Genomic DNA, 17,806 nt, shown 5'->3' with positions numbered 1-17,806 from the left:
ATTTAAGAAGGATGTTGACAAGCTAGAACATGTGTAGGAGAGGGTGACCAAGATGATCAGGGGTCTGGAAAACAAGCCTTATGAGGAACAGTTGAGGGAGCTGGGTATGTTTAGCCTGGCAAAGAGGAGATATGATAGCCACCTTCAAATATCTGAAGGGCTGTCAGGTGGAAGATGGAGCAAGCTTCTTTTCTCCTGCTCCAGCGGCGAGGACCCAAACCGATGGCTTCAAGTGACAAGAAAGGAGATTCTGACTAAACACCTGGAAGAACTTTCTGACGGTAAGAGCTGTTCGACAATGGAATGGTCGCCTTTGGGAGGTGGTGCACTTTCCTTCCTTAGAGGTTTTTAAAGCATAGGTCAGACGGCCAATCTGTCATGGGTGATCTAGCTGAAATTCCTGCATTGCAGGGGGTTGGACTGGATGACCCTTGAGGTCCCTTCCAACTCTGCAATTCCTTCAAAGCCCTCCCACTGGCGAAGGGTTTTTGCTGGGCCACCTGTGACGTCTCCCTTATTCACACTGTCTGACTCTGGGAACGTGTGGATTCCCCCGAGTAGCTAGCAAGCTGGAGGGAAGCCAGCAAAGGGAGGAAAGCTCCCACCCACACACTCATTCATCCATTCTCCCGGCCTGTTGCAAGCCGTCCTCTCCCAGAGGTTTACTCACGGGTGGTTGCTTTTCCCGACTGCCCTTCAAAACCATCACCCTAGCATTTAAAATCGTTAAAAGCAGAGCACGGAGGAGCCAAGAGCGGCTGCAAATAATATTCCTCTTACAGTTAAATGTATTTCCAGAGCTCCACGGAGGGTGGGTAGGTAGGAGGGGTGATCACATGGCGGGGACAACGCCCCTTTCGCACCCTTGCCCTTAGAAAAGAGAGCCGCCTCGTTTTGCCTCCGTTTCAATAGGTTTGAAGCGAAGCTGCCCTCAACTGGAATGGCCGCTGCCGCCTTCAGGTCCGCCCCTCGCGAAAATGGCCGACCCATCCCATCCGATTCAACGTAGCTGAAGCAAAATGACCGCCAGCTGTAAAGATGGCAGGTGCGCATCTCTCTGTCTCTCTCTGTGCACAGAAGGGAGGTGTTCGCTTTTATCTCGCACTTTATCCTCCTCCGCCTCCTCTCTACAAAGTGAGAATGCTGAAGCAGCAGGAGGCAGAGGTGGTTAGTTCAAAGCTGACTGCATCTCACTGAACGGGATTTTGGCAGCCCAGGACAGCAAAAAAGAAAACCCAATAGATCTTAGCAGAAATATTCGCAGATCATAGGGAGGATTTTAACATGCAGGCAGTCTGCTCTTGCTCACATAACCAATTTCTGGAGATATTCGTCCTCTACCCTATTCATCACCCTATTCACAGTATTTTAAAGTGTCTTTACTGTTAGTTACTTTATTTCTTTTTCTATAGTTATACTATGGTTTCAGGGCTATTTTCAACCCTTAATTTGAAGTAGCAGTTTGACTGCCCAGTTTTAGCCTTTGAACACCTAAGGAATAATTAAGGTGTGTCACTGAGCCATGAGGATGTGCACAATGCTTATTCTAATAATTACCAGCCTAGCCCAGCCCTACCCCACACAGTTGTTAATTTGGCCATGGGTTTCTATGTCAGAGCAAACTTGGGCATTAATAAATTCCAGATATAATCATGAGATTAGCATGCAATGAATTTACAAGATAACATTTTATTTTATGAGGTTTCAAATGCCAGTGGCATACTGAATCAGCCTTCAGTCCTATGCTTGCTTATTTGGCAGCAAGTCCCATTGAATTATTCAGGGTTTACATCTAAGCAAACACTGGGAGATGGGGGGAGGAAGTAAATATTACAAATAACTGAACAAATAGTGAGTAGACTTGGAGTCTGAAGACCTTGTATTCCAGATCTACCACACTGTGCATCTGTGGATGAAACCTGTTATCCAGGCAGTGTCTTTCCACTCACTGCTTAAACCAGGGGTAGGGAAATTGGATCATAAGAAGAACCTGTTGGACCAGAAGAATAGCCTTTGTAGACCTATAGCCCCCTGTTCTTACAGTGGCCAGCTAAGTGCTTGCAAAATGCTCCTCACCCCCGAAAACACGAATAAAGGTGTGTTTTGGAACTTCAGGATGCATTTGCATGGGGATAAAGGAATGGAGGAGATTTCTCCTGCAACTCTACCTTTGTTGCAAAATGCAGCTTTCTCCCCCTCACACAATGGGGAAGGAAGAAAAAAAATGAGTCGGTAAAAGTCTTCTTTGTTGCCTTCGCTTGCAAAAACGCTCCTTTCTTTCTCCCGTCCATGTCACAGTGTCAATTCCCATGAAAGGATTTTAATAAGTGAGTGGGATACCCATTTGTCAATCATGTGACATCGTAATGAAACCAAGTGGTTGAAAGTTGGGTTGACCTGCCCATCTGCCACAGTTGGCCCATGAGAAGGGAGAGAAAGTTTCCCACTCCTTTAAAAGGCAGTCCGTGACATCATGCTTTTTGGGATGTGGAGAAGAAATTGGAGATTAATAGTGCTGTCCTATCCATGTCTAATTAGAAGTAAGCCCCATGTATTCAATGGGACTTTCTCCCAAGTAGACATGCTAAAGAATCAGTGAATTTGTAGAAATAAAGTTTTAATGGGGCAATTTCACAAACCATATATCCTTGAATTACAGGGTCTGTTCTATAAATTATCGGTTGAATCACTGTTTCTCTCCAGTGATAGTTATAACCATAGGAAGCCCAAGTCTTTTCCATCTGGGAAGTGCAGACACAGTTGCAAAGTTTGGAAGCCTGTCCTTTGCTATCTGGATGGACAGAAGTGTCACACTTTGTCAAAGTTTAATATAATCTAAAAAAAGAGATGTCTTGCCCTCAAAATTTTACAAAAGGAACAGGAAAATAAAGTACAGTGAAGAAGGTGCCCTGAAGATTCCCACCACTCTCTTTACACAAAATGCACCACTACTTGGTGGACCTTTAAAAAAAAGGTCAGAAGAAACACAATACTAAGTGGCACTGACATGTTAGATCCAGGCTGAATGACATGACCCTTTTTCAGAATAAAATGAAACTCTGAATTACAGAACTTTGCCAGGAAGGTAACAAAGTCATCATTTTAGAATGACCTAGAAATGTAGACAACGATACAAAAGTAAAAGAGCACGAGAGAGAACCTCAGCTTTATTAGAGTAGATGTAAGAATTTCCCCCTTATTTGAAATAAAAATGTAGCTTTGCTGGGCATCTGTACCATAATATTTTTAAATGTGCCAATTTGTTGAGAAACATGATTTGCCACTGAGAAAGTTTAAAATGCTAGATGAGATATATACAGTCTTTAACGAACTATTTAATGAGTGAAACCTACATCTTGTATAAGCTCCACCAATTAAGTCCTAAACAAAAGTAGCAAACAGCAAGCAAAAAACCTATCCAGCAAAACCATCTGAATTTACCCGCATCTCAGTGCATGTGCCCCGGAACTAAACAAGAGTTACAAGCCAGAAATGCTATGTGGTATTAACCATTTTCACCAGAGTTACCACAGAGGAATAACTGTGACTGCCATGGTGGATAATATCAGAGAGGATGCCATACTATTTTAGGAGAGGCTGTTCTGTAGCTGCAACAACTCCCATTTCAGAGTGGGGGGCACTGTCCTTAGTTGGTGCAATGAGGTCACCCTGCCTGCCCCACTGCTGGCCAATGAGGCTACTGTGGTAACTGCCAGTTCCAGAGTCTGGTCTGGGTTTTTGGGTGAGGTGTCTCCTCCTCAGATTTACCATCCCAGGCAACTGCCCAGTTTGCCTTCCTGTAACTACATTGTTGGGTGTGGTAGAAGCATGGCAGCAGGGAGCATCAGATTGGTTCAGCTGCTCCCCTCTCCCTCTCAGTAACCAGCAGCAACATGCAGTGCTGTTGAGAAGCCAGGTAAGCAATACACTGCTGCCTCATCAACCGCTACTGAAATTTAATCCTTGGAAAGCACAGAGAGGGAAGGAAAGAAGGGGAAGGATTCCCAGGACAATTGCATTTAATCCCCATGGCTGTAGCTCAATGGAAATCACACACTATGCATGCTTGCCCACCATGGCAACTTTTTTCTTTACAGTACCCCTTGGGCCTTGGGCTTCTGTAGAATACCATATAACAAACACTGGTGTATACTATACAGGGCAGAATGACGTGACTGCCTCAGGCAGAAGATGGGTGAAGAATGGTGGTGAGGTGTGGATGGACAAAGCCATTTGTGACACTTAAGCCTGATGCCTTCAGGTATCTTGATGCCATTGCTGAAGTAAAATTCAATTTTTATTTTATTTTTATTTTTTGCATGAGGCAGCAAAATGTTTTGGGCCTGGCTGGTGTCCACAGAAACTGCACTAATTTAGGTCTCTTGTCATTTTTGTCTTTTTAGTCATGGAGTACAATAGAAATCATTTTTATGGGGAATGTTTTTGTTAACTTCCAAGAACTTTTTCATTACCAAAAAAACCCCCACAACACCCCCCTCCCACTCAACAACCCTAAAACATTCTGTGTTCCTGAAAATAAAATGATGGTACTCAGGACAAAGCAACCGCAGTGAAGCTTGAAAGCTTGGACTACAGGGTCTCTGCAGTTGCTTTCTTAACAGAATATGAGATCAATCTTGTTTTAACAATGAGTAACTTTCTTACCCATTAAAAATAGATCACAGTGTTGTGAGCTCAGGGGAAGAATCTGCTAAAGATTTTGTGTGTGGTGCTGTGCGACTTGCCGCTGTCTTGTTACAATATGTGCCCAAAATTGAATAAGAAATCAGAATTGCATTGCTCCACATAGTCTTTTGAGTTAGAATTTGATTTGCACAATACTCCACTGACCTCTTCAGCATTTTATAATATAAATGAGCTTATCTATTTTCTGTCTCTGGTTTATGAGAAGGGCAAAAAAAATCAGATTGACAGCCACCCCAGATAATAGCACAGCACCCTTTTGTATTTCATACTGCTGCAATATTCTAATTCAGTTTAAGCTCCTTGTTTCTTCCTGGAAATAACTTGATTTTGACATGGAAAATAGTGCAAACTCAGCTTGTATTCATTAGGGACACGCCATTCTATATTCAGTCAGCAAGTTTGGGGGGATTCACAGGCTGCTGATAGACTTGCCTTGTTATATAAGAAGAATGTGTAATTAGCACCTTTTGGTCACTGGGCTGAAAGTTAGTAGTGGAAGTTAGTTTATAATCGGGAATTCAGCTGTGATCAGGTTTGGCACTGCGATAATCAGTGGGGGCAATATAACCATGTGTGTAATAACATAGCAACCTTGTAATTATTTTTCAGAGCACCTGATCCATTTTTAAAATTCAATTAAGAAAAAGAAATCACATTGAAGGCAATTGACATTATCTTTCCCACAGGCTCTTTACACCAACTCCTTTTAAGCTATTCATCTTGAAAATATATTCCCACTTGCCTACACATATGATTATCTGAGTGATCTGGATTTCCTTCTTACTCCAAACCATTGGCGGAAGTGAGGCTATGCTGAGTTTCCCCCCTTTAAATTGATACTTCAAGGATATAGTTTTGAATTTATGTAGTCAGGGTTCTGCTTAGATATCCAGAGACTTCAAGTAACCCACAATCAAATATTATTTTATGATGTGTGAAATCTTAAGGTGTAAATCACTTCATCCACCTCTCTCTTTAAAAGATATTAAATGTTTAATTTAAATGTTTAAATGTTTAATTTAATATGTTTTAGTGTTCACTCATTTATTTCCCTAGAACTGTTATAAGTGGGACTGTTTGAGTCACGCTGTCCCTCACACTTACGGACCAGAGGCCTTCCTGTAAAGGTAAGCACTGCATAGTTATGGAATCTTCAGCAAAGAGACACTTCACAAGCCTTCCTACGCAAATACTCATGGGAAGGTGTTAAGGAGGACATAATGTATTTAAGAATAGAACTTGCTGATCATGTCTTCATTCTGAACGAAGAATGGGTGGTTCAATTAATTCAGGGTTAAGTCTAAAATCAGAATAATTAATGTTATTCTTGGTTGCATAATAACAGTGAATCCTGTATAATATAAACAGTTAACCTGATTCCCAATATGTCCTTGGCTTATTTCACTTTGGTATTCATAGCGATGGCTGAGTTTAAGGTACTCCTTCCTTGTCATTCACCTATAGTAGGGATGGGGAAACCCATGGGCCTCCAGATGTCATTGAACTGCAACTCCCAATTGGCCTGGACAATGGTCAGGGGGGTTGGAAGCTGTAGTTCAGCAGCAGAGGAGGGCCACAGGTTTCCCATTTCTGATTCATAGCTTTATGTGGTCATATGGTATGACTCAACTTCAGTGTCCTCTGCCCACACCGCTGCTTTCTCATTGTCAAGGACCAGGAGTCTGATGCCTCTTCATCAGTGAAGGTGAGGACCTTAAACCTGAAGGGGAAGGGCATGTAGGGCCAAGTCCCAGGGGTGCTTGCCGCCCCGCCCGTCGGCCTGAGGATGTGCCATCCTCTGCCTCTGAGGTAGGCATAGGCAAACTTGCCCTCCATTTGTTTTGAGACTACAAGTCCCATCATCCCTGACCACTGATCCTGTTAGCTAGGAATGATGTGAGTTGTATGTCAGCATTTCACTCCTCCGTTGCTGGATGTGTGGTTGCTATATCACATGTCTGCATTTACTTTCCAGGCTTGGAAAGTGTGAGAACGGAAGCCAGTCTTATCTCTTCCGCTTGTACTGTACTTTTGTACTTCTTTACTCTCTCTTTCTCTCTCTTGGAGAAGATGTGAGAGGATGCCATGGTTGCTTTGTCCTGTGTATATTGCTTAATAATTCACTTAGAACGCTACACTCACGCTCCACAATAGTTTCTGCTATACTCTGCTGATAGAGTGTGTGTGCCCCCCAGGCATGTTCCGACATTGTAGTCCCAAAACATCTGGAGGGCCAAGTTTGCCTATGCCTGCTCTGAGGACTCCACTATATACAACCCTGGAAGACTCAAACTCCCCCCTGCTCTACTGCAGTAGGAAATTACTGGAGAGGGCAGGGCCCCGTTGAATTAACCAACATCTTGCAGCAGCGCTGGTGCTAACCATCAGGCTGCATCTGCTGTTATTACTATATAAAGGCTCGCTTTCAGCTTGGAGCAGTTTCAGAGCTCTGTATTTCTCATAAAACAGCCTTTTCCCTTTCACTTTTGACTCTTGCATTGAGAAGGCTTTTCCACATATATGTTTTGCACATACAGTGGTACCTCGAGTTACATACGCTTCAGGTTACAGACTCCGCTAACCACAAATAGTGTTTCAGGTTAAGAACTTTGCTTCAGGATGAAAACAGAAATTGTGCTCTGGCAGCACGGTAGCAGCAGGAGGCCCCATTAGCTTAAGTGGTGCTTCAGGTTAAGAACAGTTTCAGGTTAAGTACGGACCTCCAGAACAAATTAAGTACTTAACCTGAGGTACCACTGTACAGTTTGGAGAGAGCAGAAGTTTGGAGAATGGCAGGATTGTCATCGTTTTTCTTGACAGGGCTCCTGCTCCTTGAAGAGGTTGCATCACAACCTAACCTTCTACAGCTAAACATTCTTCTTGGTATAAAGGGAAAGAGCTAGCAGCTGAATCTTTGCCTGCTTGAGAGATCTCATCTTCAGTGAGACTGGATGGTCATGCCCACTTCAGTGGCATACTAAGAGCTTCATCATAAGCACCACAAGGTGTGGGATGTGAAACACAAGAGCAGTCAAGTACAACATCCCTAGAGTGGACATAAAAGGGGATGCCAGTCGGAACGTCTTGTTTCTCCTGTCTGGGACAGACTTCCTCTACATGTGACCAGAGGTGGGCATGGCCTCACCTGTGCAGGTAATGACAAAAGCATAGGGCTGGTCGCCATCTCTCTCTCTGATTATATTCGTTGAAGAAGCAACATCTGCTTAGCCAAAGATGCTCTCTTGGCTTCTAGCCAAGAGAGGACAAAGGGACTGTCTCCTTATGAGATAGTTTCCAGGTGTATGTTACTTTTCTAAGCTAAATCTGCCTTCTGGGATCCAACTGTGAACAGAATGTGAGTGAGTAAACTCTTTTTATACTTTTATAGAAGACTGTGTCGTGTCTTATGTTTTATGAGGAGGCTTTAGCGAGCCTGAGCAAACCCATCCGCTGTGAGTTTAAAAAGGGGAATGTTACTCTGCTAAAATTGTAGAACTTGTTAACACAAGTTGGAAAGGATATAATCACACAATATACCCTCTCCTGCATCCCTGAACATTCCCACACAAGGTTCCTTCCTACTCTCTGTTGTCCCATTTCACTGCATGCAAACATTTCCAGATAAAATTTATTTAGGATTTGGCAGAGACAGTATTTATTCAACGCAATCAAATGTTTTTCAGCATCCTTCTAAGTGGCACAAAGGGGAAGTTTTAAATAAGTAGCTTTGTGAAGAGATTTCAACAGTCCGGTAATTTTAAAAATATGTCAAGAAAGCAACTGCCTTCTCTAAAATATTCTTGATTCCTTTCTCCCCTTTCTTTCTTTTTCTAAAAAAATACCTTAATTTTGCTGAACTGAATCCCAAAGGGGCTATTTAAAAGTGCTGGCAATGAAATTGCCTTTTTTAAACCAACCAACCAACCACAACCCTCTTTGTTGGCTTTCAACTAGCACAGTTCATCTGACTCCCCCCGTCACCAGCCCATCTATTTTAAGGATTGCAGAAATGGCTTTGTTTGCCTAGCAATAGCCATTTAAACTCAGTTTTAGAAACAGTAAATATTAAAATGAAAGGAGGGGGAAATGGCATTCAGCTATGTTTATAAAATGCTATTGGGAAACTGCCATCTGGGAAAGTTATCAATGTAAAGGAATGTTCTATAATTTCCTGTGTATGCATGATAAAAGAAATACCTAAGACATTTTTCTCATTTGGTACATGTGACAGATCACTCATTTCTCATCAATTTCCTCTTAAGAAGGTCTAACTTTGTAGTCTTATATAATTCTGAAACTCGGTGATATATCTTCCACTCTACAGTTGATTCTCTGAAACACGTTGCCTGAACAAATGTACATTTCTTGTATTGGCAGCCTGATCTTCCTGAGCTAGGATCACCCCATCAGTGAATCCTGCTGCTGGAGAATTCACAACACACTTTAAGGTTGTGAACTGCCTTGTGATCTTCGGATGAATGGCGGTATACAAATTTAATAATAAATAAGTAAAAATAAACCTGAAATGTTCTGTTTGCTTTCACTGGCTTTTTCATTGAAAGAATAATATGCAATCATCCTACAGAAAGATCTAAGATACAACATATTTGGTATAGCAGGCTCCATGACAACCATCTGCACAATGTGTGAGCAAAACAGAAGAACAAGAGTTTTACAGGGCTGTGGATATATTTTAAAAATGAAGAGACAAAGCTTTTGGCAAACTAGTGTTTAGGAAGCAGCCCTGCAACCCTGAAATCCCTTATGTGGTCCCATCAATTAGACAGGAAAAAGAGCAAGGCTAATGGAGAAATAATCTGGAAGTCTACAGCAATTCCCAAATACAAAGAGAATATGGTCCTCACTGGATGCCATTGTCAACAAGCGCTATGCTCCTGGAAATGAAATATGGTGCTGAAAATTTCCAGCACTGAATGATCCATGCCTCTTACGAGAAATATTGGCCTTCATTTGTATTTTTCTAAATGATTAATGGAGGGCAGCTTTAATAATAACCGCGAAGTAGCTGACACAACTCTGCATGGCCCTCACATGTTGGTAGAGCACCTGGCTATTTGTGTCTCTCTCTTGTCCCAACACATACCCTCTAACATTTCTCTGATGAAAATAGGGATGTCATATTCCATTATTATTATTATTATTATTATTATTATTATTATTATTATTATTATTACCACCACCCATCCTTCTGATTGGGTTGTTCCAGCCACTCTTGAACGGCTTCCAACATATATAAAAACATAATAAAACATTAAACATTTAAAAAAACTTCCCCATAATGGGCTGCCTTCAGAGGTCTTCAAAAGGTTGTATAGTTACTTATCTCCTTGGCTTGCGGGTCATATAACTCAATACTCTCCAACATTTCTCCAATGAAAATAGGGATGTCCTAAGGAAAAGTGTGATATTCCAGAATCAAATCAGAAACGGACAGCTTCTGTATTTCCAGGACTGACCCTGGAAAATAGGGACAGTAGGAGGGTCTGCAACCAGGGATGCTTCAAAAGTATGCTAAACTTTTTTATGGCTGGAAATAAAGAATAGTTTTTTAGGAGCATTGAGAGAGAAATCACTTCCCTTATGGCACACACATTGCCTCTCCTGCCTCTGGCCAAATAGGTTTTTGGAACAATAGAAGCCCCACTAAAATCTGTTTGACTAGAGCTGGCACTAGGATGACTGCACATGCCACAAACAGCAATCCCTCTTTCCAAATGCCTTCAGCTAGCTGCAGGGAAACAAACCAAAACCTATTATCTGTAGTCTAATAGAATATTGTGTCCTCCTGTCTCTTTAAGATCGTTCAATCGTGCCTGGGAAGTGATTCCTCTGGCCAAAGGAAGAGCCCAACTTAGGGAATCAGTAATTGTTTCTTGGCTCTCAAAAAAGAAGGTCAAATACCACACTTTCTCCATTCCAACAATCAGATCAGCTGCAAATAAACTGCTCAGAAGAACAATGTAATAAAGGATCAGAGAAGTCCCAAGATATTTGTTTCTTTCCTTTCATGTATTGGCAGAATGAGAGCTTGTGAGAAAAAACAATTGTTATTCATGGTACAAGTTGTTGTGTAGTTGAGCAATTGTGCATGCAATGCACAATAATGATCCAGACCTAACCAAATGGGGCACAATGTGTAATTAACCCAGATCTCTGCTTTTAAATGGGGAACAATGAGCAATTAAGCAAGATCTCCGTGCCTTTGAATGAGAAATGGTGTGCAATTTTTGCTAGACCTGTGCGTTAAACTGGGGCATCATGTAATTTAACCAACTGCATATGTGATGCTGTGTAACAAGGATGCAAAAGATAAACTTGCTATTGCAAGTATCCCAGATCTGCTTTTGCAGATACGCCTTGAACATACGATGCCCATCTTGGGAAGCACAGAAAGATCCACAGAAATAAATAAGATTTTGAAAACAAACTACAAGGAAAGGCAAAATACCAATTCACATGTGCCTTTTATATTGTTACAAGTTATAGGGTAGGCTGTATGTCTGAGCCCTCCTTCAATTCCTGGATCCAGCCCAGATTCAATTGCTGGAATAGCCAGGCCAGCCTGGTAATATCCCATTCAGTATGGGTCCTTAAGGGAACAAAGGAAGTGGCTCTGTGACAAAGGACAAATTGGTGGGTCTCCCTTCCAAAAGGGAAAATCTGGACTGAGTTGTGAGCTTTTTTTTGGGGGGGGGGGAGGGTGGACCATGCCCTGCCTGATTTTGAGAAGGTGGCTTAAGGGCTCCCACAGCCCTGGCACTGCTTCTCCTCCATTGGGTCTTGCTCCTGCCAGTATCCAGTTGGGTGCCAGTGCTGCCCTGCTTTTGAACAGCTTTTGAGCCACTAAAAACACACACACACACACACACACACTTTTTCAGTTTTTGAGACATTTTCAGCAAGGAATCGCCCCCGTTGCCATACGTCTGGGTTTCCCCGGACATTTAGCTGATTTCTGGAAATTCCCCTTGGGCGCCATTTTCATCGTTTGAATTCTGGACCTGTCCAGGAAAATCTGGACGTATGGCAACCCTGCTCTCCCTCAGCTGCCTTGTTGGTTAGAAAGACAAAAGGCCTGAGTGGAGTTTGTGAGCCAGAAGCTAGAAGAAAAGCTGCAAACAGGAAAGGGAGAGGGAGAGGCATGTTTGATTTCTGTTTGAGTCCAAGGCTACAGCAATGGAAAAAGCAATGCCCTTTTGAGGCTTTAATACTGTGAACCCCCCCCCCCCATCATAGACTTGGGTTGTATATCTGTGTAAATAAACCATATTTCATGAAGACACCGCAGTCTCTACTGTGCCTCATTTCCAAACGGAAACACAGACCCTGGGTAAGCTCCTGGAACCCCTGGGATCTCAGACTGCTATGTGATTAGGTTGGCGTACAGCAATATATATTACTTTTTTAAAATTTGAGTTTATTTATTCAGTTTTGTGACAAAAGGTGCCAGGTGGCTGTAAATCATGTGCTAATTAGTGTTGACAGAAACAAAAATAGTTGTTCTCTTTTTCTTTTCAACACAATACGTTAACATATACAGTGCTTCTATTTTAAGTTGGTATCAGGACAGGAGTCAATTCCAGCAGTTCTGTTGTACACAGAGTAATGAGGCTATGCTGCATATATGTTAGAGACCACAGAGCCCTCAAGTTGGAATCTAACCTTTATCTCCAGGTGAGCTGCACCTTTCTGCTGGGAAACCCCAACAGATTGCATTAATTGCTAGAGAGTTATCATTTGCCCTAAGACTGTTTCCCGGGGACAGTCCCCAGATTTACAAATCAGTCCCCTGACAAAACCCTATCATTCCTACGGAAGTTGAAAAGTGTCCCCGGATTCATTAAAAAAAATCTGGTAACCTTATGGCCTAAGAACCTAGCTTACCCATTTCGCCCAGTTTTATTGCCCATTACATGAGAATACTTCCTTACAACAAACATAAAGGTTATGATAGTGCAATCCAACCCATCCTCTATTGCCCCAGCAATAACCATTGCTGCTTAGAGGTGACGTTCCAGCAACACACATAGGATGCTTCTAGACAGTCTGTGGTGTGGGCTTCAATCCCATCCAGCAAATTCAAGCTGCACAGCTAAAGCTGATCTGGGACTATGGCTAAAGAAGCCCATTTTCCACAATAGATCAGAGTTTTTGTGATGAGGAAAGGGATGAGAAAACACACCAGAAAGTGTGGGGCAACACATGCTTTGATGCAACATAATCTAATCTCCTTACAAACAAATCGAGACGAATGTTCATTAAACATGTTATCTGGAAGCCATCCAAGACATATCCTCGCCTAGAAGTTCTACTGAAGGTACCCTTCCCCCCAATGGCTTATTACTTATTTTAATTGCTTATTTCCTGCTGTATTAAGCTGTGGATTTGAGTGATCCCTCAGTCTTCAAGGGTGATTTGCTCAAAAGCTATGGTTATGCCGCCTTCCCCTGCTTTGCACTTTTATTTTCTTTCCATCTATTTTATCAAGGTATCTGTTACACTTCTGTAATTCATTATTTATGCTTTTTCTGTTTTACTTATGCATTTGACTGACACCTGGATCTCTGCTTCTGACATGGGTTACTTTTGCTGCATTAACTTCCCATTGGTTCTCCTTTTCATTGTCTTTTTTAGGGGGGGGGTGTACGTCTTCTTTCTCCAAGATACTATTTTTCTTCTATTCCTTCCCCTGCCCTCCCCATGTTTGAATCCCATGCTGCATGACTATTTCCCCCAGCAAACGTTACTCTCGCAAGTACTACCCTCCTGGTTCAATGTCTACTTTTTTGTGCGTGGGGGAGCTGATTTTGAAGTCTGGCTTTAATCTTTTCTGCCGTTTTCTTCTCCTGTTTTACTAGGTGGTGATGTGCACATTGATCAAACAGCTGATTCAGAATCCTTCAGGTTTATTCCCCCCCCCTCTTTATTACTTTGATATTTCCCGGTTTCCTTCCTCTGCTGCTCACAAGTCTTGATTTAGTCATCACTTCCTCATGCTCACCTGTTGATTTTTCTAATATTCCACATTCCCTTTATGATTATCATTTGATTTGATTTGCTCTGGTGTTCAGTTCTACTGCTTCACCAAGAGACTGTAATTCTGCTCCTGCGACCTGATACTTTCCCTATTCAACTAACTCAAATCTATTTCCTATTTCTGCACCATCTACCACTAGTGTTGGTCAGTGGCGTAGCATGGGTTGCCAGCACCCGGGGCAAGGCAAGTAATTTGCGCCCCCTAACCCGTGGATTTTAGCACTTGAGTGCGAGCGCCCCCCAGATGTTGCGCCCGGGGCGGCCGGCCCCCCTGCACCCCCCACGCTACGCCACTGGTGCTGGTGTTTTGTAAGTCTGTGGTACCATGCATTCTTCATTCATGTGATCCTCATAAGTTTTCACCTTCATCATTCTTGCTCTGCTCAGCCTTGGCTCATTCCTGAATTGTGCTGCCTCCTGCTTGTACATTTGTACTGCTGAGCATTCATGGTTCAAATTCCATCTGTTGTCTGATTTTCTCCATTTATAAATTTGTGCTCTCTTTCCCCCTCCTATTTATTTTGTGAGGTGGTTTTTTGTTTTGCTTTTTGCTTTAAAAGTCTTATTTTTCTCGCTCCTGTTTGCCTCCTGTTTGTATGTAATCCTCTTTGTCACTCTCTTTTATCTCCTAAAGCTTTCTTAGTCAAAGTCACTTCCACTGTTTGTCCCAACCTCTGCCATCCTGTTTTCTTTGAGAGCCACTCCACATCCTCAGACATTCCTACTGCTACAAATCTTATGGTGTGGTGCTCTATCTATCTATCTATCTATCTATCTATCTATCTATCTATCTATCTATTTTCGTTTTCATCTCATCTTCCACAATGCTAACGTTGGTCTCGTTTAGCTTTTCATCTCATCAAGATTCTTTCTCTTCTGTTGATAACTGCTTGTTCATTAGTTTGTTCTTTTTACAATTATTTGCTTTTTGGTTGGACTCATCTTAGGCCTCTTGCTCTGGACTTTAGGGGTTGATTTTGCTCAGCTCTGTCTCTGTGTATTTGAACACGTAATTCCTTGCTTCTCTTTCTTACCTTATATCCCTTCTAGCGGCAAGAGAGGAATAGGGCATGCAGAGATTTCTCCTGCTATCTCTGGGTTCAAGGTTTCGTTCTTCACTTTTCAGTATGTGCATTGTCTATGCCTTTTTATAGTTTCTTGGATTTTTCTTGTTTGCTTTTCATTTTTCTTCTACCCCACTGCCCCTGTCCAAGTGTTTTCTTTGGCTTCCTTTTCTCTGGCGTGCTTTGCCTGTTGAGAGATGCACCCCATTCAATGCAGCCCAGCCTTTAAGAAACATCTTAAAATGCATTTGTTTCAGCAGCTTATTTTTTATTTTATATACAAAATTATATGTATGCCAACCTAAGGTGGCAGAATTAATTTCTGCTTGATCCTATTGTCAGGTTTCCTCCCGTTACATCTATCCCCCGGCCCCCGATCTTATGTTGTATCATTTAGTAAATTGTAAGGCAAGGGACGCGGGTGGCGCTGTGGGTTAAACCACAGAGCCTAGGACTTGCCGATCAGAAGGTCAGCGGTTCGAATCCCTGCGACGGGGTGAGCTCCCGTTGCTCAGTCCCTGCTCCTGCCAACCTAGCAGTTCAAAAGCACGTCAAAGTGCAAGTAGATAAATAGGTACTGCTCTGGCGGTAAGGTAAACAGCGTTTCCGTGCGCTGCTCTGGTTCACCAGAAGCGGCTTAGTCATGCTAGCCACATGACCCAGAAGCTGTACGCCAGCTCCCTTGGCCATTTAAGCGAGATGAGCGCCACAACCCCAGAGTCGGCCATGACTGGACCTAATGGTCAGGGGTCCCTTTACCTTTAAGGCAAGTTTATTTTTTTAAAAAACTGGTAAAGTGTCAAGTTGTCATAAGTTGCCATGTGCTGCTGCTGCTATTACTACCTGCTTCTTAACTGCCACAGTGGTGAGCTGGGCAGTTGTTACTCTTTAAAATAAAAATAAAAATGCAAGCAATATTGTGTAATTAGTGGAATGCCCACCAGATGGCAGCTATGAGTGTTGTGATAGCCTGAACCTTGAACAGCAACTAAGGCTTTGACAGGGAGGAGGAACCATCTAGATAAGGAAAACCGGTGGTGTCATCAGTTGTTACCAGGAGCCAAGGATTGGGAGTGGCTCTCAAAGGCAAGAGGACAGCTGTGGAGATGATGAGCCCAGGCACTGACATTGAGCCTGGACTGGAGACTATCAGCAGAGAGCTCCTTTGAGCCAGAGTTTCCCAAACTGGGACCCCCAGAGAGAGCATCACCCCTTGAGACAGATTGCCCTGAGGAACCAGTCCTCTTTGTGGCAGGTGTTGCATGTTCTTCCTGGCAACATCCAAGGCAGAAGCGGCCTTGAGAATTAGAAGCTGCCTTGAGTGCTGGGCTCCAGGCTAGAGAAGTCCCTCGCCAGGAATTTCCCTTTTCCAGAAGGAGTCAGGCCTTGGACTGTTCTGCATGACAGTCTGTGATCCTTTCCATTGTAGGGTGTGTTTAATTGTTAGAACACATATAGGTCTGAAAAGACATGTCATAATGGCTGCTGATTTCACAGAGCAAGGAGAACCAGTCGTTCCTTCCCCGGGCCACTACTGTTCTTGTGGGGAAGAGACATCTGCAGGTCAGTCTTCCAGGTGGAAAGTTGCAAGTTCTTCACACACCATCCATTACCTCCCCCTACCCCACCACCTCAGTTTGTAGACAGCATCTTTCCTTTCCTGACTGGAAAAAAACCGTTTAGGAGGAGAGGATGAGTAGACAGCTGATAGTCTCACAGTGCTGTTGCCATCATTACATAAGATGCTCCAACTAGTGAAAGTACAAGTAATTAATAGATGTAAGCTAAATAAATTAAGCTATTGATGTTGGATCTACAAACTTCTCGCAAACTGAAGAGGCGCACACCCAGATGCTGATGCTGACTTATTACAGGGTGCAAATATTGTGTTCCAATAATGGAAGTTACATAATTCACCATACGCTTGAAAACAACTCTATTTCAATTAAAACAGTAGAACTGATAATATTCCTTTTTTCTTTCTTTTTTTAGTTTTGGGGAAAGATCCCCAGCTTGTAATTGCATTAATTACAAACACACACACAGTTGAAAAAAGTCATTCAGATGTAAATGCCCTTAAATGAGAAGAAAGCAATTGGCAGTATAATTTTTGATTGTTGCAGTTAATGAAACTATTTGATTTTGTTTTAATTGGACTTTTAATACCACAAAGCACTCTCCCAGTGATGAGATTTCTTCAGGAAGGTACCATCTAGCAGTAGCTCTAAGACTTGCAGAGGAAACTCATGCTGTGTGCGTGTGCTTTCACAGCATGCCCCTCAGCAGACTTTGGCGTCTCTCAGATTTTACATTTGCCACTAGATGAAGTGCAGAGAGCAGTGAGGTGTTCACCAGAGATTTTAAAAACTCAGTTTTTGCTTAACTGTTTATTCCCACTAACACGTATCTAAGCAGGTGCCAGTGGCCTGAGATCTTTTCCTCTCATACAAATCAAGCAGACTTATTGCTGGCTCTGGGGATGAGCATTGCTGTGTGGGAGAGGATAGCTGTACAGTGGTACCTCAGGTTACATACGCTTCAGGTTACATACGCTTCAGGTTACAGACTCCGCTAACCCAGAAATAGTGCTTCAGGCTAAGAACTTTGCTTCAGGATGAGAACAGAAATCGTGCTCCAGCGGCGCGGCGGCAGCAGGAGGCCCCATTAGCTAAAGTGGTGCTTCAGGTTAAGAACAGTTTCAGGTTAAGAACGGACCTCCGGAAGGAATTAAGTACTTAACCTGAGGTACCACTGTATATCTTGCTTTTAGAAAATACAGACAAATCTCTTTGAAGAGCCTTGGGGGGGGGGAGGATAGTTTTGCAATGGTTGTCACTTTTTAATATTTTTGTTCAAGAGCTAGGGAAGCATTCTGTCACTAGAGCAGAAATGGGGAGCCTCAGGCCAGGGGGATGAATGTGACCCTCCATTCATCTTTATTGTGCCCTCTAGACACTCCCCAGCCTCGTTCTTATCTC

At 42.7% G+C, this 17,806-nt stretch overlaps 1 protein-coding gene across 5 annotated transcripts in view; it reads right to left on the bottom strand.

The window, feature by feature from the left end:
* The window catches only part of ASRGL1 (asparaginase and isoaspartyl peptidase 1), an 85,106-nt gene that overhangs the window by 42,517 nt on the left and 24,783 nt on the right, over nucleotides 1-17,806 (bottom strand). The window contains exon 1 of one of the 5 annotated variants that reach the window (XM_082218374.1): nucleotides 781-917. The exons of 2 other annotated variants lie outside the window; for them this stretch is intronic. The gene's annotated coding sequence lies outside the window, so the exon portion shown is untranslated. Of the gene's footprint in view, nucleotides 1-670; nucleotides 918-17,806 lie in introns of those variants that run through there. 2 more of the 5 variants (XM_082218377.1, XM_082218373.1) reach the window with 2 other exon arrangements.

This window comes from Podarcis vaucheri (genome assembly GCF_965113315.1).
Source record: "Podarcis vaucheri genome assembly, chromosome: 3".
In the NCBI taxonomy this organism is placed as follows: domain Eukaryota; kingdom Metazoa; phylum Chordata; class Lepidosauria; order Squamata; family Lacertidae; genus Podarcis; species Podarcis vaucheri.
The sequence above is the reverse complement of the archived record's forward strand: the minus strand, read 5'-3'. Positions and strand labels throughout refer to the sequence as shown.